Source organism: Macaca nemestrina, chromosome 1 (assembly GCF_043159975.1).
Source record: "Macaca nemestrina isolate mMacNem1 chromosome 1, mMacNem.hap1, whole genome shotgun sequence".
NCBI lineage: Eukaryota > Metazoa > Chordata > Mammalia > Primates > Cercopithecidae > Macaca > Macaca nemestrina.
The window spans coordinates 50,383,175-50,397,676 of NC_092125.1; the positions used below are offsets into that span (position 1 = coordinate 50,383,175).

Sequence of the window (14,502 nt, forward strand, 5' to 3'; positions counted from 1 at the left end):
AAGGTCATTTTTCCACTCCATCCCCCTTCCAGCTCCCCATCCATCCTGCTGAGAGTCACCTCCACCACTCAAACCCCACATTCACGGCTTGTGAATGCTCAGGTCTCCTGGGATGCTGGGCAAAAACTTAGGATACAGAAAGCTGTCACATTGGCCCTCTGCCTTTCTGTAAAGACAGAGGGACCACTGAGCTGGTAACACTTAAGCCATTGGCAGAAAGCAAGGCAAAAATAGCCGGAGGCACCCACCCACGGGACTGGATCCCAAAGTACTCACCCCGGCTCCTACACATGCCCATGTGCATGCTCCCCATCTTGTCAGGGGTTTAAGCAGTGAGCAGTGGTAGCAATGGAACAAGCGAGACACACCCCTGTTGCACGTATGGTGAGGGGGATCAGGGAACTCTCCCATTTCACTACCACTCTAGCTTTGAGACTCTCCATGGCAGGGCTACATCTGGTCTAGCCCTTCCTCTGCAGTCAACAGAATATACTTGACTCCTCAGTCTGCTTCTGAAAACTTATGAGGTCTACGAAGTTTCTTCTCACAACTGTAAGTATTATTTATCTTTCTCTGTGTTCTAATTTAGGAATGGTCAGGGTTCCAAATATATATAGATCTATGTAGGTCTATATAGAGAGAGATCTATATGTATTTATAGATATAGATATAGATATAGATATAGATTTTTCTTTTTTTGAGACGGAGTCTCGCTCTGTCACCCAGGCTGGAGTTCAGTGGCATAATCTCGGCTCACGGCAAACTCCACCTCCCAGATTCAAGCAATTCTCCTGCCTCAGCCTCCTGAGTAGCTGGGACTACAGGCGCCTGCCACCACAATATTTTTAAGAAATAATTCCACTATGTCTGCTTTCTGATCAATTCTCTTTGGTTAACAGGTTTGCACTGAAAGTTAAACAGTGATTTGAATTTACATTAGTGCCAATTTTGCTTCAATTTTATGGCTGCATTATTTGTACCCTATTGAATGGAAAGATGAATTTTCTATTAATGTTAATTTTCCCCTGTCCCCATGAAAGTAAAACTAGATTAAATAAACTCTAATAATTCTCATAGAAAATAGTAGACTTGTTATTTGGAGTGTAGTGTTTCCCCAGCCAAGCTCTTAAGATTGTGCAACATTTTACTTGGTTTTATTCCATGGTTTAGCCTGGCACTGACCCAACTAGTGCTCTTGAAAACACATGCTCAAGATCGCCTTAGGGAAGAATATGAGTGGGTGAGTGAGTCCGTGCATGTCCACTAACTCCTCTAGAATAAACAAATATCTGTCTGGCCAGGTATTAATCAACTTAGTAGGTAGAAAGCTTATTTAAAAAAAGAATTCCTTCTAGATGCCAGCAGAAAGTAGGTTACCAAAGAATTTATTTGGCCAAAACTTTTCTTATAGAAGTATTAAAGGTTAAAACACTTACTACATTCTAAATTGAAAGAATTGTCTACTGCTAGAAGTTTCTGGAAGCCATATTCCTTGGGAACAACTCAAATGTTTGACCTCAATGCAATTTATCAAAGTGTCTTTCTCCAAATCTCACTGTTACCAGAAAATTATACCATATTACTCATTCCCAAGGCAGATGAAAATTATCATCCCATTATTGCCTTATATTTCCTAGAGTGAACTGGCCAGCTGTATATCAGTAATTGCACAAATTCCTTGAGGGCAGGAACTATGTCTGGTGGAGTTATAGACATATCATACATGTGTAATGAATAGTTACTGAATTTTACTTCATGACAAATTCTACCACAATTTCATGAGAACTTAAAAAATAAGTTTGCAAGAAAATATTTTATAATGTTGGTAAATATTGAGAACATTTTAGAAGACTACTGTGTTACACAACACTGTTACCTAAGAGGAAAATAAATTGGCATGTAGTTATGCAAACTCAGTAATCATTTTTAGGGTAAATAATGATATCACACTATATTAACACATTTATTAATGATGATCATAAAGCAATACTTCCACAAAAATAATCACCACAAACTCAGAGTGAAGTGACTCTAAGGTGATTTACTAACAGATGTTCGATAAGGATCAAATAAATACAAGAAATTGTAAAATTTAACATTGTGAGCATCCAAATGTTAGAATAAACTTCATTTTCCTTTCACATTTTATTTTGAAAGTTTTGAAATCAACAGAAAAGATGCAAAAATAATATAACATCCATAGACTCCTTGTCTGGATTTCTCAATGCTAACCTGTTGCTATATTTGATTTTCTTATGGTGTGTATGTGTTTATCTGTGTGTGTTGAACCATTTAACAATTACTTGCAGTTATTTATTACTTATTATTTAACAATTATTTGCAGTTCATCCCTAAATACCAAAGTGTATATCTCCTAAGGAAAAATGATATTTTCCTATATAACAATAATACAATGATCTCATTGAGGAAACAACATACAATGTAATATAGAGTTCATTTTCAAATTTTCCCAATTATGCCAACAATGTCGTTTGTATCTTTTGCTTCTTTTCTTTTCTTTTCTTTCTTTTTTTGAGACAGAGTCTCATTCTGTTGCCCAGGCTGGAATGCAATGGTGCAACCTCGGCTCTCTGCAACTTCCACCTCCTGGGTTCAAGTGATTTTCCTGCCTCAGCCTCTCGAGTGGCTGCTTTTACAGGCACACACCACCACGCCTGGCTAATATTTCTATTTTTAGTAGAGACGGACTTTTGCCATGTTGCCCAGGCTGGTCTCGAACTCCTGATCTCAAGTGATACGCCCACATCGGCCTCCCAAAGTGCTGAGATTGTAGGCATGAACCACTGTGCGCAGCCTCTTTTTATTTTATTTTATTTTTTAAGTTTTCCTAAGAGTCAATCACTAAATACACACTGCAATTAGTTGCCTCTTTAGTCTCCTTTATCCTGAGACAGTTTCCCAGCCTCTTTTGTTTTTCATAACATTGGCTTATTTGAAGGCCCAGACCAGTTGTTTTCCAGAATAACAAGTTGGGTATTTTAGATGATCAGATAAAGTTTATGTATTCTGAACAAGAGTGCTGTACAGATAAAAGTGTGTCTCTCCTGGCATATCCCAGCAGGGGCAACTGATATCAGTTTCTCGCCTCCTACTTCCCTTCTATGTCCCCATAGGCAAACTATGGTATTACCCATCTCCTGAACCCATCAGGGGCTTTATTTCCCCTGGCCTCTGATGACACAGCCTTCCCTTTAGAAAAATCTCTTTCTACTTTTTCTCTAACTTTTCAACGCTTCCATTTGTTCACTGCTCAATTCAAATATCTCCCCTTACCATAAAATATTCTATACTATGAATAGTATTCTATGAATACTATTCAAATTGTTATTCTGGAAAACTGATCTGGGCCTTCAAACATGCCAATGTCATATGTTTTGTCATCCTGCTAGCCTCATGCCTGCTGGCCTATTCATAGCATAGATATTTTATGGTAAGGGGTGATATTTGAATTGATACTATACTCTCTCAAGCTGTATCATAGCTCCCTCTTCAAACGTCTTTTAGTTTTTTAAATACACTATTATGGACTGAGTTAGGTCCCCTCAAAATTCACATGTTGAAGTTATAAAACTCAGAATATGACTGCGTTTAGAAATAGAGTCTTTAAAGCGATTATTAAATTAAAAATAAATAAGCAAAGTGGGCCCTAATATGACTAATGTCTAATCAGAAGAGAAAATTAGGGCATAAACATATATAGAGGGAGGACCATGTGAATACACAAGGTGAAGACAAGGAGAGAGGAATCTTGAGAAATCAGCCTTGCTAACACCTTCATCTGAGGCTTCTAGCCTCCAGAATCGTGAGAAAATAAATTTCTATTGTGTAAGCCACCCAGTCTGTGGTATACTTTGTTACGGCAGCCCTAGCAAGCAAACACACACACTCAGAGCTTTAACCTAATGAATGACTTGGTAGTTACACTCGTATTGATACTAATGTTATAATTACCATATGCCATGTGATCCTGCTGGCCTGCCATCCCACTGAGAGCAGCAGCTATGGACCTAGAATTCCCCACATCTGGGTTTCATTTCCCACAGAGCTCATCAGGATCTTGTGCACTCAGGAAACAATAATTTGATGGTCCTTGATGGATGACTAAATTTCAATTACCTTAGGAAAAAAATCAATGCTATAATTAATTGCTCCATTGTTTATAAGAATTCATCCATAACACATGTTTTCAATTTACCCCTTACCCTCTGAGTGTCATATAACTCTCCAGAGATTGTCTCTACCTCTCTATGAAACTACTTCTTAAAATTTTTAATTCTTAAGGAAATTTTTAGAATTTAAGAAAGAAAGAAAAAAATCATTTACTAAGTGCCTACTCTTTCTTCAAAACAGTTTTCTCTATTTTCTAAAAATATGTCAAATTGACTTAAAATAATCATAATAAAAATGACAAAAATTAAGCCAATAAAGAATATCATGTTATTTCAAGTCATTGTAGTATTTATTTGTATTACTTTGTACATAAATTTCCAGAGAAATCAAGGCTTTATAGCTGCACTCTGTTTGCACTGATACTTACCTCTGCTTTTAGTATAGGAGACATTTTCCAATGGTAAACGCCGCTTTGTATCTTCAGGCTCACTAATCCCCAGCATCAGTGTACCTCATCACAGATGAGAAAATGCAGAAGGTTCCTGTCTGGGGCCTTGCTGTCATGGTTTCTTGTTGCTAGCAACACACAGAAGCATGGCCAGCTGCTGCTGCTGCTGCTGCTGCTGCTCCTGTTAGTCTGCTAACTAAATATGGGTGAATTTTTCTATGAGTCAGTATTTCTATACTGTCAATAACAATGTGTGTGTGTTTTTAAATTAAGGCCTGATTGTTAAGTCACAAAGGATTGACTGAATCCAATTCTAACATAAATAATCCTCAAAATTTGGCTTATGGTGTGCCATAGATGTCCAGCTAAACTGAATATAATACTCAGGCATGAATTATGTTAAGAAAATTACCACTGATCGAAGCTATCATTTGTAGATTAACTCACGCTTAACAAAAAGTTATGTTCCTTTGATATCCTTTCAGGCTTAGTCCAGATTTGGTGGGAGTAGGTAGAGGGATGTTCTGTGGTCTTGTAAAATTGGGAAGCATTAAGAAATACAAAATTAAACATATTCCAATAATATATAAATTTTTAGAGACTAACCAATGTCAATTTGTATCATGAGTCTCCTAAAAGGGAATAGAGAATTTTCTAACTCTAACACTCATTTGGAGTAACTTATCGCAACTACAGAAAATATGGTTTAAGACACATAGGAGTTCCATATGTAATTTGAGAGGCAGTATCATATGATGTAGAGTTGGAGGCAGAAGACCTGAATTCTTCTCTTACCTCTGTCAAGAATTAGCTGTGTGAACTTGGCAAGGCCTGGGGAAAGGCATTTTTATCCCATGTCTCATTTTTAAATTTGTAAAATCGGCCGGGTGCAGTGGCTCACGCCTGTAATTCCAGCACTTTGGGAGGCCGAGGTGGGTGGATCACGAGGTCAAGAGATCGAGACCATCCTGGCTAACACGGTGAAACCCCGTCTCTACTAAAAATACAAAATATTAGCTGGGCATGGTAGCCAGTGCCTGTTAATCCCAGCCACTGGGAGGCTGAGGCAGGAGAATGGCATGAACCCAGGAGGTTGAGCTTGCAGTGAGCCCAGATCGCACCACTGCACTCCTGCCTGGGCAACAGGGCGAGACTCTGTCTCAAAAATAAATAAATAAATAAATAAAAATAAATAAATTTGTAAAATGGAGATAAACTTATAAGGCCATTGTGGAAATTAAATTAATAAAAGTGAAATTTATTAATAGTGAAATTACTGTGTAAAACGAAAATCACTATATGAATATGAGTTGATATTCCATTTATAAGATGCCACTTACATTTCCTTCAGGATTTATACTACTTGCTGTCTCTAATTAGAAATTGTCCTACACTCTGGCTCCAAAATACTGCAAAATGAAACAATCTTCTATCTGATATAGTTGTCTAATTAATTACAAGTCCAGGTCAAGCAGAATAAGAAAATGTTTGAAAGTCTTTCTAATTTTTGAATTTAAAGAAATACTTTCAAATAAACACTACAAATATAAATTTTGTAGTCTTTATTTTGAAACCATAGAATGATAAAATAAAAACTATTAGGATAGTTACTTATGGCAAAAGACACAGGGACAGGAAATGGATGTCTCTGAATATATGTGTGTGTATATACATATATACATACACATGTATACATATATGTGTACATATGTACATGTACACACACACTTTGGAACCATGAAAATGCTTTATGCTCTATGTAATCAAAAACCGTGATTATTTCAAAAATAAAAGCTAAGCAGTTGTTTAAAAATTTTTGAAGCAAAGGGATCTAATTGCATATCAAATTGTTGACAAAACCACACACAGAAAAATTATTTCGAGTGACTTTAAAATGCAAGGTTTTTTTTTTTACTATCTGTCACTAGTGAGATATATCCCAAGGATAAAAATCTCCACAAAGAAATCACAAGCTTTACTCAGTAGCATTATTATTAATGAAAATAGTATTTGTATTGTTATTTTGAAATTACTATATGTATATGGCATAAGATAAATAAGTATGTACATGTAATTAGGAACCAAGAGCTTCAATATAAGAAAATTTGGGGAGAAAAGGTATAAAATCAAAATAATAGAGGTATAGAATTACCAAGGTAGAACACCATAAATTAAGGCATGTAATTATATATTTAAATATAAATATCAACATAAACACATGATTTTCCCTTTTTTCTAAAATATACATACTTGAACTTATTTTTAAAATACATAACTTGAATTTATTTTTTTAGATACATATCACATAAATATCTCTTCACTGAAAAGCTACAGAAGCAGTGACAAACCAGTAGTAACGACCACCTGTGGGGCCCAGATTCTGGTCTCTAAACTTTAATTCTGTCCTAAGAGAACTGATGTTTCCAGGACTGGCTGGACAATATGTTGAATAAGTCTGGAACATCTTGTTGTGCTGAAAAGCAAGAAAGCAATCAAGGATTACAGGGAACATGTCAAAGAGACAGAGAAACCAATTAGAGCAGCTCCCACTGGCGAAAGTGTGGAACAGTTTGAGCAACAATAAAAATGACTGGAAAGGTCATATATATCCATAAGTTAGTAATTATACAAAAACAAAACACACACACACATACACACTCATTGGTCACCTTTGGTAATTACTAGAAAATTTCTAAATATTGATATTAAAAAGAGAAAGCATTATGGATTGTTTGTTCTGTCTTTCCTGTGTGTAGCATATTTCATGCTGTTTTTCCAAGGTAATTCTTCAGTATAAAATCCCATTGTCTCAACTGAAGATGACTCAGAAGTCTACCAGAGCACCAAACTCTCTGTGGGATCAGCTGAAGCCATTGCTGAAATTGTATCACAGGTCAGTTCCTCCCTCTGCCCACTCCTGTTTCCAAGAGTACTCCCTAGTCAGTTTCCTGGATGCTAACCTCCATTACAGTTTGCTTCCCAAGAAATCTAACCTGTTGCAGGCAGTTATTGTCACGTGTGGTTCAAGAAAGCAAAACCTAAGATAGGGTTTTAGAGTTGAATTATCCTGTTCCAAAGCTGGCAATGAGGACCCCACCGCTGATGGCAGGTGGAGCACAAATAGCCTCTGGTACAAGATAGCAATGCAAATGGTATTTTCACTAGGTTGGTGCACTGCTGAAGAGAAATGCATTAGCTAGTGCAGTGTGTCAGAAACTGTAAACATGGAGGAGTAGTAACTACAAGGAGACTTGAGTGAGCTCAAGTAACACTCTGGGAAGAAATAACTAAGAGTGATTAATTTACAAATAAAAGTTAAATGTAAAAAGTCATAGGTCACCTTGGTGAGAGAGAGAGACTGGAGGAAGGGGAGTCATGTCTTTTCTCCTACAGTGGGAAAGCAGACTGTACAGAAAAAGCTGATGATGAGGTCTATAAAAGTAGCAAAACCCCAAAAGAGGCTAAACTTCCAACCAAGGCAGATCTGCAACACCAACATCAGGTTTCTGTCTGGGAAAAAGTATGATCTTGACACATGACGTAGGGAGAGGTGGGGAGAGCTAGATTGGTGTACCTGAATATCTTGAACTCTCTTCCAAAAAATATTGATCCCAAAAGCAAGGCTTACTAAATGCCCTCCACTTATCTCAGTTTCAATGTCTGCCTTTCAGGAAAATCAATCTGAAATAGTAACCAAATACCTAATGAAAGTCTTCTCCATGGAAGAATTCTTTTTTTTTTTTTTTTTTTTTTGAGGCGGAGTCTCGCTCTGTCGCCCAGGCTGGAGTGCAGTGGCGCGATCTCGGCTCACTGCAAGCTCCGCCTCCCTGGTTCCCGCCATTCTCCTGCCTCAGCCTCCCGAGTAGCTGGGACTACAGGCGCCGCCACCACGCCCGGCTAATTTTTTTTTTTTTTTGTATTTTTAGTGGAGACGGGGTTTCATTGTGTTAGCCAGGATGGTCTCGATCTCCTGACCTCGTGATCCGCCCGTCTCGGCCTCCCAAAGTGCTGGGATTACAGGCTTGAGCCACCGCGCCCGGCCTCCATGGAAGAATTCTAGCTAATAAATATAAAAAGATTATAGAGTTAGCAAATCACCATTGGCAAACTGTAATGAAATTATCTAGCCTCTCATCACTATATAACAAGCAACACATCAACCTACTGATCAACCTTAATTAACATCACTAAAAGTGAAACACAATAATATGCCCTCTACATGCCCCTGATGTGATGAAAGATGCTATGTATACCACCACTTATAAAGTGTTTTTTCCAAAGTTGAACCTGAATCTAATCAAATCTATAAATTGTCAACTTAGAGGAAAAATGGGAGATAGAGATACAACCACCATACCTAGAGTTAGAAAAATAGTAAATTAGTATCTTCAACAAATATATGGCATTATTTTTAAAAGGCATTTAGAGACATATTAACTAAATACAATATGTGGTCTGTGTTTGGATCTTGATTCAAAAAGCTGTAAAAAAGACATGTTTTTAGAGAAATGAAGAAAATAGAACATTGAGCCGGTTATCAGATGATGTGACATTATTTGTAAAATGTTGTTATTTGTGATGAAATACTGCTAAGCTAAGCCTTTTCTATAATTATCTATTAAAGATGTATATTGAAATATTTATAGGTGAAATTATGCAATATCTGTTATGTGGTTTATAATAATCTAGAGAAAACTCATACATAAGATAGGGTATAGATAAATAAGAATGGGAAAATGCTGATAATTGTGGAGCTGGGTGATGGGTAGACAGGAATTCATTATATTGTCAAGTTTAGTACATGTTTAAAATGTTCCAAAGTCAGTTTCTAATAATCATTTACATCTTTCATGTTACTCTACATGTAATACCAAATCAAACTGAGTTAAGAATTTATAGGTAATGAAGTTTAAGAAATGTTAGGAATTTTAGGAAAATCTCTTCAGGGCATTAGCCTATGCAAAGAATTTATGACAAAGATCGCAAAAACAAATGCAAGAAAAACAAAAATAGATACATAGGACTTAACTAAACTAAAAAGCTTCTGGATAGCAATAGAAATAACCAATAAAATAAATAGACTACCTATAGAATGGTGGAAAATATTTGCAAATTATGCCCCTGGCAAAGGACTAATATCCAGAATTTACAAAGAACTCAAATAACTGAAGAAAAAAGCAAACCATCCCATTAAAAGCTGGGCAAAGGACATGAACAGACACTTCTCAAAAGAAGAAATACAAATGGCCAACAAACTCATGAAAAACACTAATCACCAGAGAAAAGCAAATTAAAAACACATTAAAATATCATCTTACACCAGTCAGAATGGCTTTTATTAAAACATCAAAAACAAAAGATGGTGCAAATGTGGAGAAAAGAGAATGCTTATATACTGTTGGTGGGAATATAAATTAGTTAAACCTCTACAGAAAATAGTACGGAGGCCAGGCTTGGTGGCTTATGCCTATAATCCCAGCACTTTGGGGAGCCAAGATGAGTGGATCACTTGTAATCAGGAGTTTGAGACCAGCCTGGCCAATGTGGTGAAACCCCATCTCTACTGAATATTAAAAAAATAGCCAGGCATGGTGGTACATGCCTGTAATCGCAGTTACTAGGGAGGCTGAAGCAGGAGAATCGCTGGAACCTGGAGGCCAGAGGTTGCAGCAGGCCAAGATCTCACAAGGTTTCAAATTCCTGGTCTCAAGTGATCCTCCCATCTTGGCCTCCCAAAGTTTTGGGATTACAGGCATCAACCACCACACCCAGTCTTGTAGTTTAAATATACATATATAAAAAGTGAAAGCTTAAAGGAAAAAATATATATGTGCTAAGCAAAAGGTAAGCACATGAAATTCAGTGTGGCTCTATTAATATCAGATAAGAAATGCAATCAAGGAAGGAGATAGATATTAAAAGAGACATTTGGTAATACTAAAAGGGACCATGCATCATGAAGACTTAACAATCATAAATGTATATGGATCTAACGATAGAATTCAAAATACGTGAAACAAACATCATGGAAATAGAGGCACTAATAGACCAACAACTATAGTTGGGATTATAAATCTTTTTGCACATAAAAGAACAAGTAGAGTTTTAAAAATAAGTATGAACATAGTCTAAACCATACTCTCAACCAACTTGATTTAACTGACATTTATAAAACACTTTCTTTTCAATTGCAAATGGAACTTTCATCAAGAGAGACCATATGAAACGCTGTAAAATAAATTTCAATAAACCCTAAAAACATAAAGGACTTATAGAATCTTTTATGAGCACAATGGAATTAAACTGTAAATCAATAACAGTAAGGCTAGAAAAGCCTCCAAATATTTAAGAGTGAAACAACAATCCTATAACAGAGATTATAAATAAATCATGTGGAAATTAGAAAATATTTTAGACCTGATAATAAAAAATATAATATGTTGAAATTTATGGGATTCAGCTAAACACGTACTTAGGAGAAATGTTTAGCTTTAAATGGATACCAGAATTTTTTACAGATTTAAAATCAATTATTCAACCTTTCATCTAAATAAGCTAGGAAAAAGACCCTATTAAAACCAAAGTAGAAGAAAGGAAATAATAAAAATTAAATCAGACCAATTAAATAGAAAACTAACAATAATTAAATAGAGTCAAAAAGTGGTTCTTTGAAAACGTTGATAAAACTGATTGACCCATGAAAAAGACAGAAAATACAAGTTGTCAATAGCAGTAAAAAAAAAGAGGAAATATATATTGGCAGTAAACAGTATTATTTCTGTGTACAGATCTTTTATATTTTGTGTTAGATTTATTGGTAGCTATTTGATTTTTTCCATGCTATTATAGACAGTAGTATGATTTATAATAAAATGTAATAAAATACTCTTTATAATAAAATAAAAAATCAAATATCTATTAATAAATCTAACAAGAATATAAAAGATCTCTACACTGAAAATAATACCTTGCTGAGAAAAAATAAAGACCTAAATAAATAGATATTTTCTATATGTAACATAGAAAATTTCTTATTGTTAATACATATTTTCTGCTCTAACCTATTCAACACAATCCCAATCAAAATCTCTGTATACTTTTTAAAAGAAATTTTGAAGGTGATTATAAAATTTATATGAAGTACAAAGGATCTAGACTAGTCTGATTGATCTTAAAACGCAAGAATAAAGTTGGGGACTTTTATTACTCAATTTCAAGACTTAATAAAAAGGTACTGTGATCACGACAGTTTAATACTGGCTTAAGAACAAAGGTTAATATTGGCATAAGAACAAATAGTTCCAAATACAAAGGTACTGTGATCATGACAGTTTAATATGGGCATAAGAACAAATAGTCCTCCAGCTACGGGACAAATATTTGAAAAATATTAAACTTTGATTTCTATCACAATCACATTCAATACAAATGTTTGTTTATTAAGATGAATCATAGACCTAATCATAAGGGCTGGAATGATTAAGCTTTTATGAAAAATGAAAAAAAAATATTTTTGTAACCTTAAGTTTGTGAGTTAAAATGTATCTCCAAAAAGGACATGTTCAAGTACTAACCCCAAATATTTATAAATATTACCTTAGACGGAAATAGAGTCTTTTCAGATATAATTAGTTAAGTTAAAATGAGGTCATACTAGAGTACGGCAGGCCCTAATCCAATGTGACTGGGATCCTTATAAGATGGAGAGAACAGACACAGACACACACAGGAGAGAATGTCACATGAAGACAGAGGCAGAAATTACAGTGGAATGACAGTGATTCCCAATAACCAGCGATGTTACGAGAAGGCCGTGAAATGGATTCTCCCTCAGAACTTCCAAAATAAACTAACCCTGACAACTCCTGGATTTCAGACCTGTAGCCTGCAGAACTATGAGAGAATAGTTCTGTTTTGGTAAGCCAGCCAGTTTATAGTGCTTTGTTACAGCACCTCTATAAAACTAATATACTTGGGCAAAAATTTCTTAAACAGGATATGAAAAGCACCAAAGGAAAAAATATATATTTGATAAATATGCACTTCATAAGAAGTTTTTGTTCATCAAAAGATACCATGTAGAAAATAAATAGGCAAGGCATAAACAGCAACACATAGAAGAACTATAGAACACATAGAACAACACAAAGAAGAACTCCCCTAAATCTAAAATTTTTTAAATCAGCAAATACTTGACCAGATATTGTATATTAAGATGAATCACAGACCTAATCATAAGAGCCGAAACTATCAAGCTTTTGCAAAAAAAAAAATGGAAAAATGCATTCGTACAAAAATGCATCTTCTTCATAAAGGAGATATTAGTAAAAATGAGTATATGAAAAGTTGTCCACCATCATTATTCATCAGGTAAATGCAAATTAAAACCACAGTGATCTATATTTCAGCCCCACTGTGATGGGTGAAATCAAATATTGGTGAGGATGGAGAGCACCTGCGCTTCTCATATATTGCTGCTGGAACTGTAAAATAGTAGAACTGCTTTAGATAATTATTTCGTAGTGGATTATAAAAGCAAACACCTCTATGAGACAGCAATTTCTTTCTAAGAAAAAACATTTATTCAGAAAGAAAATGTGCATATTCATAGAAGCTTAATTCATTGTGGCCAAAAACTGGAAACAATCTGTATCAGTTTTCTAGGACAGACATAACAGATCCCAGACAGACTGAGATCCATAAACAGAAATTTGTTTCCTCACAATTTTGAAAACTACAAGTCCCAGATCAAGATGTGAACAGAGCTGGTTTCTTCTGAAGCCCTTTCTCCTTGAATTGCAGATGGCTATCTTTTCCCTGTATGTTTACATGGTATTCCCCTGGTGTGTGCATGCAACGGTCAGTATTACATTAGGGCCTACCCTAATGACTTTATTTTAATGACATTATCTCTTTAAAGACCTTATCTCCAAATACTGTCCCATTCTAAGGTACTGGAAGTTAGGACTTAAACATAAGAATTTTCTGGGGACATTATTTAGCCCATAACACAACCCAAGCGACCACTAATTTTGGAATGGGCAAACAGTCATCGTGATGGTTAAATTTTATGTGACAAGTTGACTAGACTACTGTGCCCAGGTGTTTAGTCAGACACCAGGCTAGATGTTGCCATGAAAGTATTTTATAGATATGGTTAACATATATAATTAGTTGACTTTGAGTAAAGGAGGCAACCTTCTCTAATGTGTATCACCTTCAGCCAATCGTTAAATAGCTTAGAAGCAAAGGTTGAGATGTCCTGGAGAAAAAGGAATTCTGTCTCAAGACTGTAACATAGAAATCCTGCCTGAGTTTCCAGCTTAGTAGTCTGCCCTGCATATTGCAGACTGAAGACGGGAACATCAACTGTTACTTGAGTTTCCAATCTGCTGACCTACCCTATGGATTTATATTTTCCAAGCCCCCACAACTGACCGAGCCAGTTTCTTAAATTAAATCTTATTAGCTCTATTTCTCTGGAGAATTCTACATATTGTAGTCATGCATAGAAAACTACTGTGATAAAAAGGACCAAAATATTCATACATACATGCAACATGGATAATGGTCAGAAATGCTATACTGCGTGAAAAAAAAAGCCAGACAAAAAAGGATGCATACTCCATCATCCCATTTATATGAAATCCGAGAAGAGGCAAAACTCATCTATGGTGATAGAAATAAGAAAATTGCTGTCTGGGGTAGATGAATGAGGATAGATATTGACTGAAAACAGACAGAAGGGCACATCCTGGAGTGATGGAATTGTGCTATATCTTGTTTTCAGTGGTGTTTTCATGGGTATGTACCTTTGTCAAAATTCAAAGACCTAAATAGTCAGGAACTGTGGATTTCATTCTGTGTAAATTGTATCTTTAAAAAACAATATAAAAAATTACATATTACCTTAAATTTCAATT

The 14,502-nt window shown here is 35.5% G+C and overlaps 1 long non-coding RNA gene across 3 annotated transcripts in view; it reads right to left on the reverse strand.

Annotated features, from left to right (window-relative positions):
• Positions 1 to 14,502, reverse strand: part of LOC105484626 (uncharacterized) — a 540,758-nt gene that overhangs the window by 242,221 nt on the left and 284,035 nt on the right. The window contains exons 9-10 of one of the 3 annotated variants that reach the window (XR_011612172.1): positions 4,559 to 7,052; positions 3,973 to 4,137 (exon numbers count right to left, since the gene is read on the reverse strand). The exons of 1 other annotated variant lie outside the window; for it this stretch is intronic. This is a non-coding gene — a long non-coding RNA (uncharacterized lncRNA). Of the gene's footprint in view, positions 1 to 3,972; positions 7,053 to 14,502 lie in introns of all 3 variants that reach the window. One more of the 3 variants, XR_011612174.1, reaches the window with a different exon arrangement.